This window comes from Mustela erminea, chromosome 4 (genome assembly GCF_009829155.1).
Source record: "Mustela erminea isolate mMusErm1 chromosome 4, mMusErm1.Pri, whole genome shotgun sequence".
NCBI lineage: Eukaryota > Metazoa > Chordata > Mammalia > Carnivora > Mustelidae > Mustela > Mustela erminea.
The window spans coordinates 129,577,353-129,595,410 of NC_045617.1; the positions used below are offsets into that span (position 1 = coordinate 129,577,353).

Sequence of the window (18,058 nt, forward strand, 5' to 3'; positions counted from 1 at the left end):
TGCTTATCTTCATTTCATTTCGTTCTTTTTCTGAGTTTTTGTCTTGTTCTTTTGTCGGCAACATGTTCCTCCTGTTCCTCTTTTGCCTGATTCTCTGTTTGTTTCTATGTATTAGATTAATCAATTATATCTCCTTATCTTGAAGGAGTGCTGTTATACAGAAGGTGATCAGAGGGACCTAGCACCACAAAACCCCTGTGGTCAAATGAGCCAGGTGCCATAGGAGTGTCCCCTGTGTGGGCTACATGCATCCTCCTATTGTGGCTGTGTTGTATCTGGTAAGGACTTCCAGATGTGCAGGGCTTTTGAGGTCTGGCTAGGGTTGCTGTTGCCTGCTGGTGAATGGGGTTGGCTTTCGGCCCATCTGGCAGTGAGTCCCATCTGTGTGGTGGCAGATAGAGCAGGTCTCTGGTGGGCTTAACTAGAAGACCCAGGTGTGAGAGTTGTTGGTATTGTAGTTTGGGGCTGGCACCCTGGGGTGGGGGAGCTTTGGAGAGGCTTCAGTGCCAGTGGACACTATATGTTAGGTATGGTGGGGCAGGGACCACTTGGAAGGGGCCCTGGTGCTGGCTAAGGGTGCCCATGTGGAGTGTTTGGTTGTGGAGCCGCTTGGAAGGGGTTTTAGTTTGGTGGTTGGTTTGGACAGGGCCAGTCTTCAGGGAAGCACGGGACCGAGTGAGTGGTGCAAGCACTATAGATGGAGCATGTCAGGAATGGTGCTTGCCAGCAGCAGGCTGGCTAGAGATGGTAGAAAGGTAAGAAAGACTGCATCTGCCAGCATTTCTGTCCCCAGAGAAGTCACATGACCTAAAATTAGTCAGTGGATCACCTCCATGTATAACCTAGGAACTGTTCAAACTATTGTGTCTGCGCTGGGACTTGAAGTGAGATTCTGTGGGTGCCCTTGAAGAGGACGTTTTTATTGCCCTCTGGCTGTCCTGGACAGTTAGTTTTCAAAGCCAGACGTCAATGATGCGGGTCTTCCTGGTGCAGGTCCCCCCGGCCTTTGGAGCCCAGTATGGAGCTTGGACATCTCATTCCTCATGAAGGGGCTCTGTGGTTGTGATATCCCTCCCTCTTGGCGGGTACCATGAAGTGTGTTGGTTCTGACTAAATGGTGTCTCTTCCACCCCTCCCGATGTGGCTTTTTCTTTATATCTTTTTATCCTTATATATGTCCTTTGTATTCTTATATCTGAATATATTAGAATACAATTGTGATCTGTTCTGCTAGTGTTCAGTGTGTTTGCAGAGATGGTTGTTTTATATGTAGTTGTAGATTTTGCTGTGTCCATGGCAGAAGGTGAGCTCAGGATATTTGTGCTGCATCATCTTGATCCCATCTTCTAATTTCAGGTCTTGAAATTAGAAATAGAAAGAACCAGCAGTTGTATCATTTACAGTTTAAAATAAGGAATATGTTTAAAAGTCATGTTTCATGATAAATTCCTAAAAATTGTGATTATGTGTGTGTGTGTGTATAAAAAAATTTATCATTTTAATGGTTTTAAATACACAGTTCAGGGATATTAGTACTTTTATATTGTTGTGTGAGCATCACAACTATCCATTTTCTAGAACTTTTTCATCCAAAACACTATCCCCATTGAACAATTACTCCCCATTTTCCCTTTCCTCTGGCCTCTGATAGCCACTATTCCAACCTCTGTCTATATGAATTTGATGATGGATTTTTAAATTCTTTTCCAAAGTCATTGTCCAAACCAATATATAATACTGATATCAATGTGTCTATGGGGATCACCTCTTTTAAAATGACCTTGACCTAACTAAATGCCTAATTGCCATATATTGGAAATGGCAGACACTTCTCACTAAGGACCTAAATCCATCCAATTTAGTCACTGCTCCTAGCCATCACTAACCTTACTTGCTTGCCCTGAAAAAGATCATTTTTCTCATTTATAAAAATAATAACTCTGGAAAATTACTTTTAAATGACAAGTGGTAAAATTGACTTTTTTGCTTATATGTTGCCGTGTACTTGGTATTCCAAACTTTTTACATTAAGAAAGGCAAAAAGAAGCAGGGATTAGTTATTTAAAATTTTTAATATTTTCTAACTTAGAATAATGCCACTGTGAACACTGGGGTACTATGCAGAATAAGTACATCCATACTTAAGGCTTCAGGGTGGCTTTTTAGTCTTTTAATGAGCAATAAGAGTTTGGGGAGTTTAAATGGATGTGTTACCTTCACCGAATGACTTGCACCTTGTTGCTGTGGGTATATCACTGTATTCAGAAGACGAAGGAACAAAGCAGGATATCCAGGCCCAAAGAGAGGCTTATTATTGGCATATGTGCTTAGAAGAAATTAGTGGAATGGTCATATAAGGGCTGTGCTAAAAGAAACACACAGTTCTTCTGTCATATCCTCAGTGTGAATTAGGGAACATTTCCTGAGGTCAGTGGACACCAAAGGCCACCAACTGTCTTAGCTGGTGCAGGTGGGGAGGAGAGACATACGTGAGATGGGCCATTCCTGGTGGAAGTCACCACGAGAATTTAGGTTGATGGGTTGGGAAAACAACTGTAGTTCTAGTCCTTGTGAGCAGTTTCGTTCAACTGTAGTCCCTGGGAGGGGAGGGGTTTGGGCTTGTGGGGAGTACTGGGATAGGCCAAGTAGAGTCCAGGTCTTTTGAAGCTTGTTAAAGTTGTGCTTTAGAAGGGTAAGTCCAGGCATAGTACATAAGCTGTATCAGAGAAGGTCATCATTTTAGATGGAAGGTGGTTAAATGTTGTTTAATTATTTTGGAGGAAGATAATGAGGGTCTGTAAATTATGTTGATTCTGGTAGGGGTGGTTAAGAGGGCCAAAATGGCAGCAGTGCTGGAAGATAGAATTCACAGGCCTTATCAGTGGATTGAATTAAGCAGAGTAGGAAGGTCAAGAGTGATCACAAGGTCCTTAGGTTGTAATGCATATCATACAAAATTCAGAAGTATAGATGCATGTATTAGACAAGCCTCTCTTTTACAACCTCTTATATACTTTCTTATATATGTGTATATATACATAAGCTACATTTATATTTATTTTAAAATGTTAAAAATTACCCTGCACAGTAAGCAATGCCTTGTTTTTATTATTTAACTGTGTATCTTGGAGATATCTTATGTCAATACAGGTAGAACTGCCTTGTTCTTAATTTACTAAGCTAGTCCCCAATTAATAGAAATGTATTTCCTGTCTTTGGCTCTGACAAATTGTTTAGTGTAATATCTTTGTTCATGCATTATTTTGCACACATTCCAACAAGTATATCTATAGATTGAAATTACTACAAGTGGGATTGCTGAACGAAAGGATATGTGCGTTTTATACGTTGATGATATTGCTGTTGTTTTCCATAGAGTTTTTATCAGCGCTGCTTATTTCTTAGACCCTCATAATAGTATGATATCAAACAGTATAATCTTTCCCAATTTGTAGATTTAAAAAATCTAATTGTCACTTTGATTTGCATTTCTTTCTGAGTGAGATTAAGCATCTTTTTTTTTATAATTTTCAGAAACATTTGTAATTCCTTCTTGGGAAAATTTCTGTCACTAGCTGATTCCCATTTCTCTATTCAGGAGTTGGGCTTTCATGGAGCACTTATAGTGGTTTCTCATAAATAATTCTGGAGTTTTGTTGTGTTTATTGGGATGATACTAAGGCAAAAGATACTTATTCCTATTTTTTTTTTAAGAGTTTTTCTTAACTGAGGAGTCCATGTTAAATTTGTCAGATGCCTTTTGAGCATCTGGGGGGCTGATTATATGATTTTTCTCCTTTGGTAGTAGGGTAGATTGGAGGACGGATTTTCTATTTCAATTTATTCTTGTATCCTGTTCATGGCAGGCACCAACCAATCCTTTTGGCCATGGAATAGTAGTTTAGTGGTGTCTATGTTCTGCTTGTTCATGTAGTGTTTGGGATTTTTGCATACAATCCATAGTATCTTATTAATCACTAAAACAGCTTTTCAGAGATCACTGATCAGCTTCTGTGGGTTCAGTTACCTCTCACTCATGTAGACTCATTCATCTTGTTCACCTTAGTGGTGGCATTTCACACCCTTACCAATGTTTTCATCTCATCTCCTTAAAATGCTCTCCTTTCTTAGCTTCTGTGATACTAAGAGCTAAGCCATCCACTTCCTGATGAATTCTCCTCAGAGCAGAGTCTGTCTGCCCAGAGCCTCCCTCCTTGACTTTCTTTCAAGCCTGACATCAGCACTAATGTGGACCGACTGCTCACACATCACGTGACATGCTCATCTGCTTGTCCCACCATCACTACATGCTGTGTGTGTCAGAGACTCTTGCCTCACTCTCACCCCAAAACTGCTTCTCCACTTGGTACATTTGCTTCTGTTCCTTCTGACATCTCCCATTTTCATAATGATCCTGGCTCTGGCATGTACCGAGCACCTGCTGTGTGCCAGGCCCTGAGAAGCTGAGTAGCTAGGAGAGAAAATGGGAACAAGGAAGTCAGGCTCCAATGTAGATGTCCTTTTTCTAGAAACGTGATGTAATGGAGAAGAAGACAGTGTTTGAAGAGATGAAGATGTAAAGAAGTTGAGGGAAGCCTGATTTGTTTGGGAGGTGAGGAAGCAGTGAAAGGTGAGAAGCACTGGATGCAAGAATCAGAGAGGCTAATGGGAGCACTGCCTAGGAGGTAACTGATGGGATCAGCTGCCAGAAGAAGAGAGGGATGGAAGGATCCAGAGAGACTCTGGAAGGAGAAACGTCGGGTACAAAAATATGAGCCCTGGGTTAATGAAAAAGGTGGCATTTTGTTCTTGAAGAGAACAGACATTTTAACTTCTTGGAACATTTTTCTTAACGTGTCTATCTTGCCCCTGCAAGTACATTTTTTGTTGTCGTTCAGGGAAGACTGCTTTTTTGTTTCCTCTCAGCAGTTTGGTTATCAGGAGTATTGGGGCAGGTAGAGAAGGAATTACTCTCTCCCAATGCCACTCAAAGCATTTAGGCCATGTGAGCATCTCTCTCCTAGCAGTAGTAGCTGTGTATGGGGGGCAGTGAGCCACTGTGTACCCTGTGAGCTGCTCCCCCAGCCCTCCTGATGGAGGATGTCCTCCCCCAGCCCTCTGCAGAAGTCCTCACAGTCTCAGAACACTGCTCCTTTTCACCAGCTTTGTCACTCTGGTCGTTTGCCCTGATTGTTAGAAAAGTTTGTATACAGTAAATATGGTTCTTATATTTTCTTCTCTCCTCTCGGTTCCTGCTCTCGCCCACCTGCCTCAGCCATATCTGTCCCTCCTTTTGCATGATAGTATTTCAAATACTATGGTAGCTAGCCTTGTATCTCTTCTTCTCCAGGGTAATCTTGTCGTTGTTGTTCTTTTTCCCCTAAATACTTGATTTCCAGGGGCGCCTGGGTGGCTCAGTGGGTTAAGCCTCTGCCTTCAGCTCAGGTCATGATCTCAGGGTCCTGGGATCGAGCCCCACATCGGGCTCTCTGCTTCGCCGGGAGCCTGCTTCCTCCTCTCTCTCTGCCTGCCTCTCTGCCTACCTGTGATCTCTGTCAAATAAATAAATAAAATCTTTAAAAAAAATACTTGATTTCCAGATACTTTATATTCTCCTATATCTAGGAGAATATAACCTGTAATTTCTGTAAGCTTGCATTAGTACATTTTAAAAGAGAACATTGGGTTAATTATTGCCAATGAGGGTACACTACTACCTTTTCTTTTGCTTATAAATAGAATTATAATCTGATTTACTGTCTATGTTCACTTATATACAGTGCTTTTCATGAAGGTATTTAAAAGTTTATAGTTCTATTCAGAATGTAAAGTGCTTTTTCTCTACCTATGGTCCTGCCTTCTGTCACTCTGCATATGGAAAATAAGCATATGTGTATGAGTGTATGTGTACATATTATATGCATACACACATATAATAGTGTGTACAAAAGTATATAAAAATAGTATATATAATGGGACACCTGGGTGGCTCAGTCGGTTAAGCGGCTGCCTTCAGCTCAGGTCATGATCCAAGCGTCCTGGGATCGAGTCCCACATTGGGCTCCTTGCTAAGCAGGGAGCCTGCTTCTCCCTCTGCCTCTGCTGCCACTCTGCCTGCCTGTGCTCACTCGCACGCTCTCTCTCTCTCTCTCTGACAAATAAATAAAATCTTAAAAAATATATATATAAAAAATTAAAAAATAGTATATATAATTATATTTATAGTATATAACATACATAATTATACAGTTCATAAACTATATAATGATGTATAAAGCATATGTGTGTGTGTGTGTGTGTGTGTGTCTATGAGAGAGAGTGTGAGAGTGAGAGAGAGAATAGTCTCTACATGTTAAATAATTTCCAGATTAATTCTGGTACTGCTTGAGAATCTTTCAGAGTCATAGGCCCCTCTTGGGTCCCTTTGCCCCTGTGAACCCTGAGTAGGGAAAGCTGAATCTTTCAGCTAACGGGTCTTTCAGACCTAACGGGGAAGAAAGGCTGTGCTTGTGGTCTCTCGGTCTGCCTTTGTACCTTGTCTCTGTGGAGAGCTGCTTGGTAAGCTTTGGCAAGGAGGTGTCTTTGCATAAAGAACCTGACAGATTCTGTTTCTGAAATCAGCCTGCCCTAGGCATGATGTACGCCAACGGATGGGGACATTCAGTTTTCTATTCCTCTGTGCTTTTCCCACCTTCTAGCCATCCTTCCTTGTGACAAAGAATCTTCTAGAGTGGACCTGTACTCTGTCACTGCTGTTTCCTTCTTTGGAGGACTTTTATAGTATGCCACAAATTCTGTGTCAGAAAAAGCTCTGTTTGTATGAATGTTTAGATGGAAACCTTTTGTAGAAAACACATCATTGGTACAGATGGGGAATTCTTCAAGACAAGAAGCTTACCCCAGTTCATGTGCTTCCAGTCCCCTTTCTCAGTAGGTGCTTCATAGCCACACTTTTGGAAATTGTAAATCTATTTACTCTTCTGAAGGCAGGGGATAGGGAAGAGTAGCAACATGACCACAGAGCCCTCCACTTATTAGAATGTGGGACTTCTAATATGTGACCCCATTGTGGGTATCTGTTTGGTTCTCCTATAATATTTTCTTTCTTCCCAGTCTTTTCTTGTTTTGTTCTCAGAACCCTTCTTAGAATTATCAGCGAGTATCACCACATCCAAGATGTTTTTTCTCCTTGCTCGTTGGCAATGTCATAGTTTTGACTGGGTGACAAACATTTTCTCCTCCGAGTTTTGCTTTTCCATCTGTGCTGAGCCCAGTGATTGTCATATCTTGTCCAACCATCTGTCCTGAGATTTTGCTATCTTCTTTTGATGTTTCTAGTCAATAGTTTGGAGCCATTTCTTATGGTACCTTATTGTTGGCTTATTGAGGGCCAGGTTGACCTTCTGTATTGTGCTCCGAACTCTTCTCACCAATTACATTTGCCGGCAGTACAGAATTTGATGACAGCCATTCTAAGACACAGCATGACCTGTGGTTTTGAATATATGTAGCCTGATTCTCCCATTTGTGATGTCGATGGGGGGCACTGTTGCAGGTGCTGGCCATCTGTAGGCATGGGGGTCGGCTAGACAAAAGTCCTTGCTCTGGTACAACTTATGTTCTCCTCCATGGAGTTTAAGAACATACTCTTAAAAGATAGAGGAAGAAAAATTTCACTCTATTGGCTTTTAATACACAAGTGAGAGAAAATAGCACTGGTTAGTCTGTGCCATTGCTTGACTGCCTCTGATTTTAAGCAACATGCTGTTATTGGGTCTGTTTGCTTTTACATCAAAATGGTACTAATTTTAGGCAAGTTCTAAGACCAATATATGGTTAAAATTCTTTGAGCTACTTGTAGGAAGCATTCAGATGAATTTAGGGTTATTGTTATTACAGATGTAAATAAACCTCTGGTATGTATATCTGTTCCCTTCTACAGTAAATAAAACTGAGTAAAGTTGTAGTTTTACTTATATCTATATATGGTGTCCAAGTGTAATAATAGTGCTTGTTTCCCCCTACGTTGTAATAAGTAACTTTTACTGATAGATATAGGCATTGTACTAACATTTAAACATGGAAGGAGAAATTCTGACAGTATATGTAACATATAGCCTAAAATATGTAACTGTAATATGTCATCATTGTTAAGTCCCATGGAGGTAGCAAAAGTGCCAAAGTCATTCAATCTAGAGGTTGAAGTCCTAGGATGGTTAACTCTCAATATTAATATTGGAGAGTATATTTACCCCATTTGTGACATTTCTTCACAATTGACATGCACTTAGAGCTGGAGAATTTTGATGCTTCATTCATTTGAACAGCAATAATGAGTTATTCTTAAAAATGTAAGAAAATTTGGGGGCCTGGCTGGCTCAGTGGGTTAAGCCTCTGCCTTCAGCTCAGGTCATGATCTTAGGGGCCTGGGATCGAGCCCGGCATCAGGCTCTCTGCTCAGCAGGGAGCCTGCTTCGCCCCCCACCCTCTGTCTACTTGTGATCTCTCTGTCAAATAAATAAATAAAATCTTTTTTTTTAAGTAAGAAAATAAATTTATTTTTAAATTTTATTTTTAAAAAAAGTAAGAAAATAAATAAATAAATTTATGTATTTATTTTTTAAGATTTTGTTTCTTTGTCAGAGAGAGAGAGATCACAACAGGGGGAATAGCAGGCAGAGAGAGAAGCAGGGTCCTGGCTGAGCAAGGAGCCCGATGCGGGGCTCAGTCCCAGATCCTGGGATCATGACCTGAGTTGAAGGCAGTCACCTAACCAACTGAACAACCCAGGTGCCCCAAGAAAATTTAAATAAAATATTTTGATGAAACATTTGACATATTATACAAACCAAATTCAATATTTGAGTCAAAGGAGAAGGGATTATGTTTGAATTTTAATCCTTTGAAATTTGAGTATTCTATAATTTCTGCCAATGCCTTAAAGACTGGAAATGATTGGGGCGCCTGGGTGGCTCAGTGGGTTAAAGCATCTGCCTTCAGCTCAGGTCATGATCCCAGGGTCGTGGGATTGAGCCCCATATCAGGCTCTCTGATCAGCAGAGAGCCTGCTTCCTCCTCTCTCTCTCTCTGCCTGCCCCTCTGCCTACTTGTGATCTCTGTCTGTCAAATAAATAAATAAAATCTTAAAAAAAAAAAAAAAGACTGGGAATGATTGACTGCTTGTGTAGTTACCAAACCAGGCATGGATTTGAACATTAGGGAAAAAAATGGACAAAATGCTATCCCTTCATGCTTGGGTCCTTTTTAGAAACTAGTCAGAAATGCTGAAGTTTTTAAGATTGTTATTAAACACAGTTGATTCTTATGGAAAGAACCTTGGCATCCATCAACAGATGAATGGATAAAGAAGATGTGGTTTGTATATACAATGGAATACTATTTCCATCAAATGGAAATGAAATTTTGCCATTTGTGACAGCATGGATGGAACTAGAGGGTGTTATGCTTAGCGAAATACGTCTGTCGGTGAAAGACAACTATCATATGATCTCCCTGATATGAGGAAGTGGAGATGCAACATGGGGGGTTTGGGGGATAGGAAAGAATAAATGAAACAAGATGGGATCGGGAGGGAGACAAACCATAAGAGACTCTTAATATCACAAAACAAACTCGGGTGGCTGGGGGGAAGCGGGTAGGGAGAAGGTGGTAGGGTTATGGACATTGGTGAGGATATGTGCTATGGTGAATGCTGTGAAGTATGTAAATCTGGCGATTCACAGACCTGTACCCCTGGGGCTAATAATACATTGTATGTTTATAAAAAATAAAAAATTAATAAAAAAAAGCAAAAAAACCCCCACAGTTGATGCTTGGACAACATGGATTTGAAGAGCACGTATAATCCATTTATGCATGCATTTCTTATAGTATTTTAAATGTATTTTTTCTATCTTATGATTTTCTTAACATTTTTTCTTTAGCCTTATTATAAGACTACAGTATATATAACATACAAAATATGTGCTAATCAGCTGTTATCGGTAAGGCTTCCAATCAGTAATAGACTATTAGTAGTTAAGTTTTGGGGAAGTCAAAAATTATATGTGGATTTTTGACTATGGGGGGGCAATCCCCTAACCCCAGTGTTGTTCAAGGGTCAACTATAATGGTTTTCTTTTCCTAAATTTTTAATTTTTAAAAAATTTTTATTGACATATAATTTATGTTTTGTGAGATTAAGAGTCTCTTATGGTTTGTCTCCCTCCCGATCCCATCTTGTTTCATTTATTCTTTTCCTACCCCCCAACCCCCAACATTGCCTCTCAACTTCCTCATATCAGGGAGATCATATGGTAATTATCTTTCTCTGATGGACTTATTTCTCTCAGCATAATACCCTCTAGTTCCATTCACATCATTGCAAATGGCAAGATTTCTTTTCTTTTGATGGCTGCATAGTATTCCATTGTATATGTATATACCAGTTCTTCTTCTTCTTCTTCTTTTTTTAAAGATTTATTTATTTATTTATTTGACAGAGATCACAAGCAGGCTGAGAGGCAGGCAGAGAGGAAGGGAAGCAGGCTTCCTGCCGAGCAGAGAGCCTGATGCAGAGCCCGATGCGGGGCTCGATCCCAGGACCCCGGGATCCCGACCTGAGCTGAAGGCAGAGGCTTTAACTCAGTGAGCCACCCAGGCGTCCCTGTACCAGTTCTTCTTTATTCATTCATCTATTGATGTACATCTAGGTTCTTTGCATAGTTTGGCTATTGTGGATATTACTGCTGTAAACATTCGAGCGTATGTGCCCCTTTGGGTCACTACATTTGTATCTTTAGAGTAAATACCTAGTAGTGCAATTGCTGGGTCGTAGGGTAGCTCTATTTTCAATGTTTTGAGGAACATCCATGCTGTTTTCCAGAGTGGTTGCACCAGTTTGCTTTCCCACCAAAAGTGTAGGAGGGTTCCCCTTTCTCCACATCCTCGCCAGCATCTGTCATTTCCTGACTTGTTAATTTTAGCCATTCTGACTGGTGTGAGGTGGTATCTCACTGTGGTTTTGATTTGTATTTCTCTGATGCCGAGTGATGTGGAGCACTTTTTCATGTGTCTGTTGGCCATGTGGATGTCTTCTTTGCAGAAATGTCTGTGCATGTCCTCTGCCCATTTCTTGATTGGATTATTTGTTCTTTGGGTGTTGAGTTTGATAAGTTCTTTATAGATTTTGGATACTAGCCCTGTATCTGATATGTCATTTGCAAATATCTTCTCCCATTCTGTCAGTTGTCTTTTGGTTTTGTTGACTGTTTCCTTTGCCGTGCAAAAAGCTTTGGATCTTGATGAAGTCCCAGTAGTTCATTTTTACCCTTGCTTCCCTTGCCTTTGGCGATGTTCCTAGGAAGAAGTTGCTGTGGCAGAGGTCAAAGAGGTTGCTGCCTGTGTTCTCCTCAAGGATTTCGATGGACTCCTCTCTCACATTGAGGTCCTTCATCCATTTTGAGTCTATTTTCGTGTGTGGTATAAGGAAATGGTCCTGTTTCATTTTTCTGCATGTGGCTTTCCAATTTTCCCAACACCATTTGTTGAAGAGACTGTCTTCTTGCCATTGGACATTCTTTCCTGCTTTATCGAAGATTAGTTGATGATAGAGTTGAGGGTCTATATCTGGGCTATATCTGATGCCCATTAGCATGGTAAATTCTTTTCCACCCCCTCACTTTAAATCTGGAGGTGTCTTTGGGTTTAAAATGAGTTTCTTGGGCGCCTGGGTGGCTCAGTGGGTTAAGCCGCTGCCTTCGGCTCAGGTCATGATCTCAGAGTCCTGGGATCGAGTCCCGCATCGGGCTCACTGCTCAGCAGAGAGCCTGCTTCCCTCTCTCTCTCTCTCTGCCTGCCTCTCCATCTACTTGTGATTTCTCTCTGTCAAATAAATAAATAAAATCTTTAAAAATAAATAAATAAAATGAGTTTCTTGTAGGCAATATAGATGGGTTTTGTTTTTTAATCCATTCTGATACCCTGTGTCTTTTGATTGGGGCATTTAGCCTGTTTATGTTCGGGGTAACTATTGAAAGATATGAATTTAGTTCCATTTTATTGCCTATAAGGTGACTTACTGTATATTGTCTCTGTTCCTTTCTGGTCTCTACTTTTAGGCTCTCTCTTTGCTTAGAGTACCCATTTTTAGTATTTCCTGGGGGGATGGTTTGGTGTTTACAAATTCTTTTAGTTTTTTTTTTTTTTTGGTCTTGGAAGCTTTTTATCTCTCCTTCTATTTTTAATGATAGTCTAGTTGGATATAATATTCTTGGCTGCATATTTTTCTAATTTAATGCTCTTAATATATCATGCCAGTTCTTTCTAGCCTGCCAGGTTTCTGTGGATAAACTACTACCAATCTAATATTTTTACCATTATATGTTACAGACTTGTTGTCCCGGGCTGCTTTCAGGACTTTCTCTTTCTCTCTAAGACTTTTAAGTTTTATGATTAGATGACGGAGTGTGCAACTGTTTTTATTGATTTTGAGGTGGATTCTTTGTTCCTCCTGGTTTTTGATGCTTGATCCCTTTGCCATATTAGGGAAATTCTCTAGTATCAGTTGCTCTAATATACCTTCTGCCCTCTCTCTTTCTTCTTCTGGAATCCCAACTATTCTAATATTATTTTGTCTTATGGTATTACTTATCTCTCAGATTGTTTCATCGTGGTCCAGTAGTTGTTTTTATCTCTTTTGCTCAGCTTTTTTATTCTCTGTCATTTGGTCTTCTGTATCTTGAATTCTCTCTCTGCCTCATTTATGCTAAGCAGTAAGAGCCTCCATTTTTGACTGTACCTCATTAATAGCTTTTTAAAATTTCAGGTTGGTTAGATTTTAGTTCTTTTATTTCTCCAGGAAGGGCTTTTATTTCTCCAGATAGGGTTACTCTCATACCTTCCATGCCTTTTCTGAGCCCAGCTAGCACCTTGAGAATTGTCATTCTGAGCTCTAGATCTGACATATTGCCAATGTCCATATTGATTAGGACCCTAGCCTTCAGAACTGCCTCTGGTTCTTTTTTTTTGTGGTGAGTTTTTCTGTCTTGTCATTTTATCCAGATAAGAATATATGTATGAGAGACTAAAGTACTAAAAGGATGGCAAAGACCCCAGAAAAGTGTATGCTTATCAAATCAGAAGTGATCCCAAATCGGGAGGAGAAGAAAAAGGGTAAAAAGAAATTAAAAAAATTAAAATATATAAATAAAAAAATATATATTAGGCTGGCAAATAGAATAGAGCCACCCACTTGATTTTGGGTGTATTTTGGTCCTTTAGAAGAAACTACCTCCCAAAATTTTAAAGAAAGAAAAACATATATATACAAAAATAAGGGTAAAAACTATGAAGGGATGGAATATGAGTGCAAAGCAGAAAATTTAAAAGAAATCTAAAAACGGAATTGATAAAATAAGTTGGTTGGGAAAAGTAAGAAGAAAGTGGAGAGAATTTGCTCTGGCTGGAGACTAGAACAAAGCCCTGTGCTAGATTTATGTTATATTTTGATCTATTAGAAGAAATTATATCCCAAAATTTTTTAGAACAAGAACCCTGTATGCATACAAATAATAAAGTTAGATACATGAAGGATAAAACATGACTATAATAATGAAGGTTTAAAAAGATTTTTTTTAAGAAAGGTATTGTTAAGATAAACTACTTAAAAAATGTTGAAAGAGAAAAGAAGAAAAGTTAGAAAAACTCGAATAAGAAAAAAATAAAATTAAAAAAATTTAATTAACTTTGCAAGACTAAGGAATCATGGAGAGCAAGCCATGAATTCCATGCTTTGCTTTCCCTTCCTCTTGAATTCCACTGCTTTCCCTGATCAGTGAGCTTGGTGTTGGCTGGATGTTCTCGGTGATCTTCTGGAGGAAGGGCCTGTTGTACTGAGTCTCAGATGTCTTTGCCGGAGGCAGAATTGTGCTGTCCTTGCCAGGGGCCGGGCTAAGTAGTCTGCTTGGGTCTGCTCCTGGGAGTTTTTGTTCCCTGAACGCTTCCATAGAGCTCTGGAGGATGGGAATGAAAATGGTGGCCTCCTAATCTCCTCCTGGAGGATCCAAGAGCTCAGGGCTTAACTCCTCAGTGTATCCTTAGAGAAAATTGGTCACTCACTCCTGTCTCCCTCGTCTCCAGCTGTGCTTTGAGCTCACCTGGCCTGTGACTGAGTGTTTCTGTCTCTGGCACACTGTGTCATTTGGAGTCTCCAAACCCAGCAGATTCTTGCCCGCAGCTCTTCTGGCAGAGGAAGGTGGGTGTTCTTGAATCTACCACTTATGGGGTCCCTGCTCAAAGAGCAGTGGCCTGAATGTGCCACGGATCACAGTTTAAGGTAACCCCAAGCTGAGAGCTCAGTCATAGGCTCTGTCTTTATAATTGGCTTCTCCGCTTTGATACCTGTGAGCTCTGCTACACTCAGACACCCTGAATGCTTCTGTGACCCCACAGGACCTGAGACCACACTGTCCCCATGTGGGCTTCACCCCCGCTTAGCCTCTGGAGCGATGTCCCTCAAAGGAACAGACTTCTAAGTCTTTGGATTTTGCGGTCTGCTGCTCCACTGGTTGCCCAGAATCAGCCCCTCCCTCCGTGGTCTATCTTCCTGTTGCTTTGGATTCGCTTCTCTGTATGTCCTACGTTTCAGAAAGTGGTTGATCTACTGTTTCTAGCATTGCTCTTCTTCTCTTCGATGGCCTGTTGGGTTTGTTGGTGTTCGGAATGGTTTGAAAACTACCTAGCTGAACTCCTGCGACCTTATGTCATCTCAGTCTGCTACTCCTCTGCCATCTTGACTCTTTCTGAGGACTTTGGATTTTTTTTTTTTTTTTTTGTAAGTTTTAAGTAGAAGAGTGACCTTATATCACTTGTAACTTTAGATCATTTTGACAGGAGCCTGGAGAGCTGGTCAGAGCCACATGTATTGATGGGAGGTAGAGCACTGTACTTGTAAGGGAGGATGAAGGCCTGAAATAGCAGTAGTGGAGGATATGGGGGAGAGGGAGACACAAATCCTGGAGATTTAGAGTTTAGACACAGTAGGGTCTCACAGTTGTTTTTATAGCAGGAATAAAGGGGAAGGACTAAAGGATGCCTTCCATTTTTCTGGATTGAGTAATTAGGTGGTTGGTAGTATTTCCTCATATAGAAATGCACAAGCCAGTATTAGATTTTGGATGTATTGAGTTTAAGGTACCTGGGCAATGCCCAGGTGAAATCCCACATGTGTGAACTGGAGCTCATGAGGGAGACTGACAGTGGAATGCAGAGATCTGACAGACCTTGGCATAATTGAAGTCAGTGATATTCAAAAATAGATGGAACCAAGGAAGGAAAGAAGAAGAAAATAGGGCCAACGATGGGGTTGGTGACCGATAAAGGATGATTGGAGGATGTGGGTCCTTGTAGGAGACTTAGGAGGAGTGTTCAAAGAGGTAGGAGGAAGGTTAGGAGAAAGGGGAAAAATTGAGGGAAGGCACACACTTTGGAAGAGGATATGACCAATAGTGCCAAATGCTACAGATTCTTCAAATAAGATAAGCACTGAAAAGTGGCCATTGGATTGAGTATACGGCGGAGCGTTCGTGACACTACTGAAGATAGTTCCAATGGACAGAGAACCTGGAGTTCATTGGGTTGAGAAAATGAAGGTGAGGCAGGTTCAATATTTACGCCCCGGTGCCTTCTTGAGAAATAAAGAGATAAGAGAAGGGCAGAAGAGACTGTAGCCAAAAAAAAAGTTGTGGGTACTTTCTGCCTGGAATAAATTTGACCATTTTCGTATGTTGAAATAAAATACAACATAATGCTTTGGCCTAGGTGAGAAGAAAGCTCCTTTTGAAGTAGGATACAAGTGAGAAAGATGGCTGCCAATGAAGTGAAGTTTAAGTGTATGCTAGCAAAGGAGCAGGTGAGAACTGGTCATTCTGTACCTCCTCATAAAGAAAGATATGTTAATTTAAAACTAAGAGTGAGCCATGTGATTTTTATGGTGAAGAAACTAGTTTTACTGCATAGAAACTTGGGTGATTTATAAGTCTTTAAGCCCCAGTGGAGGAAAAGTTATTACTTAATAATATCATGGACATTCACTTTTATTTAAAGAATCCTGCTAGAAGACAAATTGGAAAGTCCATGTGTTGTTTGTTTTTTTTGGTCTACCAGGGGGTTGACTCAAATTATATTCCTGTCATTGGCATTTTGGAGCTTGAGGACAATAGAACTGTTACAACATGAATTTTTAGAGCCCATTTTGACCACAGTGAAGTGACTGTGGAGACTGAAGGTCAAGAGTATGATTGATTGGGTGATTACAATTCTTTTTAAAACAAATTAGAGGTGGCAGGTTTGCCACGGGCAAAAAGTACTGCAAGGAAATGAATCTCATCAGCATTTAAAACTTCTTGGATCATCAAAAAGGAGTATAATGTTCAAAATATAGACACCCCCCCCACCCCCCCACAGAGGAATGACTTGCATTAGGAATTCCCGTGTGTGATATTTTACAATGTAGTGTCTAGCCTTATTTTTCTATTAAATCATGCAGGTACTGAATTGGCTATATTTTTTAATTTTTACTTTAGGGGTTTGTACTCTAAATGTTGAATACACTTATCCCCTCAATTTATTTATTTCCTGTATGTGTCTTTATATTTGGGGTCTTCTGGATTATTGGATTTGTGATTAGTTGTGTGTGTTTGGGATTCCTGGTTTAGAAGGAGGCAGGAAGGAAGCAAGGACCAGTGTTAGGAAGGGAAGTCCAGAGGAGGGGATGAAAAATGGAGAAAGAGATGTGTGGGTGTCTTTTGTCTTGGAGTAGGGTGAGATGGTGGTTTTGGAGAACTAATTTTTCTCGGGAAACAAATATGTGTCAGACACCAAGCTGTGCATTTTCATGTATATTACAGGTTCACAGTAATCCTGGCAAGGCAGATATTGAAATTATTTGTAGTTTCAAAGAAAAAAATGAAAGAAGTTAAGAAGATATAGGAAAAGAAGTTTTTTTTTAAGAAAGATTTTATTTGTTTATTTATTAGAGAGAGAGAGAAAGAGAGAACACACGCAAGTGGGTGAGGCAGAGGGAGAGACTCTCAAGGAGGCTGTCCTGAGCACGGAGCCCAGTGCAGTGCTTAATCTCATGATCCTGAGATCATGACCTGAGCCAAAACCAAGAGTTGCTTGCTCAACTGACTGAGCCACCCAGGTGCCCCTAGAAAAGAAGTGTTTTTTTCTTTCTTTCTTTCTTTTTTTTTCCAAAGAAAAGAGCTTTTAAAAGTAAAAAAAATAAATAGTGATGATGATGACGATGATGGTGGTTGAACATTGCTTCAGTGGTTTTATTCTGATATTTTGGGGAGAGAATGTAGCCTTTGGCTGAGTCACAGAGGTTAATGTTGGCTATTAAGCTGGTTATATGGGAGCTTAGTTGGACTCTCTACTTTTGTGTATGCTTGGAAATTTTCATACTTACAGATTTTTTTAAATGATGAAGCCAGGAAGTAAAAATAGTCTATTTTGTGATAAAATGTGAAAGAATATTTACGAATAGCAGGGAGAATTTCCTTTTTTCTTCTATCAGATGTACACAGTATTATTAGCCTATAAGCCCAGAGGCAAAATTCCTAACAAACCAGTTAGGAAATGAAGACAATAAAATTATATTTTTTAAAACATGGTCATCTCAGTTTTATGTGTGAAGACTGCAGAAATTAGATGGATTCTTTATTGGATTGCAGTGGAAGTTTTGTCCCAAGGAAGGAACATTTATTCTAGAAGGAAGGCCTGAACTGGAACTGTCTCATTGAGGAAGGTATACAGCTCCAAGGGGGAGGATTGGAATCTCGTCAGTGAGCATCTGTTTCTGTAGAACACAGTAATGGGGACTGGAGGGAGCTACAAAGGCAGGAAAATAAAATAGTAGCTAATATTTATGGAGGGCTTACTCTGTGCTGGGCACTCTCTAAACACTACATATATTTCATCCTTACTACATCTCTAGAAGGTAGGGACTATTCTTTCTTATTTATTTTTATTTTTTTTTATTGTGGCAAAATGTACG

At 40.1% G+C, this 18,058-nt stretch overlaps 1 protein-coding gene across 3 annotated transcripts in view; it reads left to right on the top strand.

Moving 5' to 3' along the window:
* Nucleotides 1–18,058, top strand: part of FARS2 (phenylalanyl-tRNA synthetase 2, mitochondrial) — a 522,892-nt gene that overhangs the window by 34,034 nt on the left and 470,800 nt on the right. The gene's annotated exons all lie outside the window — the stretch shown is intronic.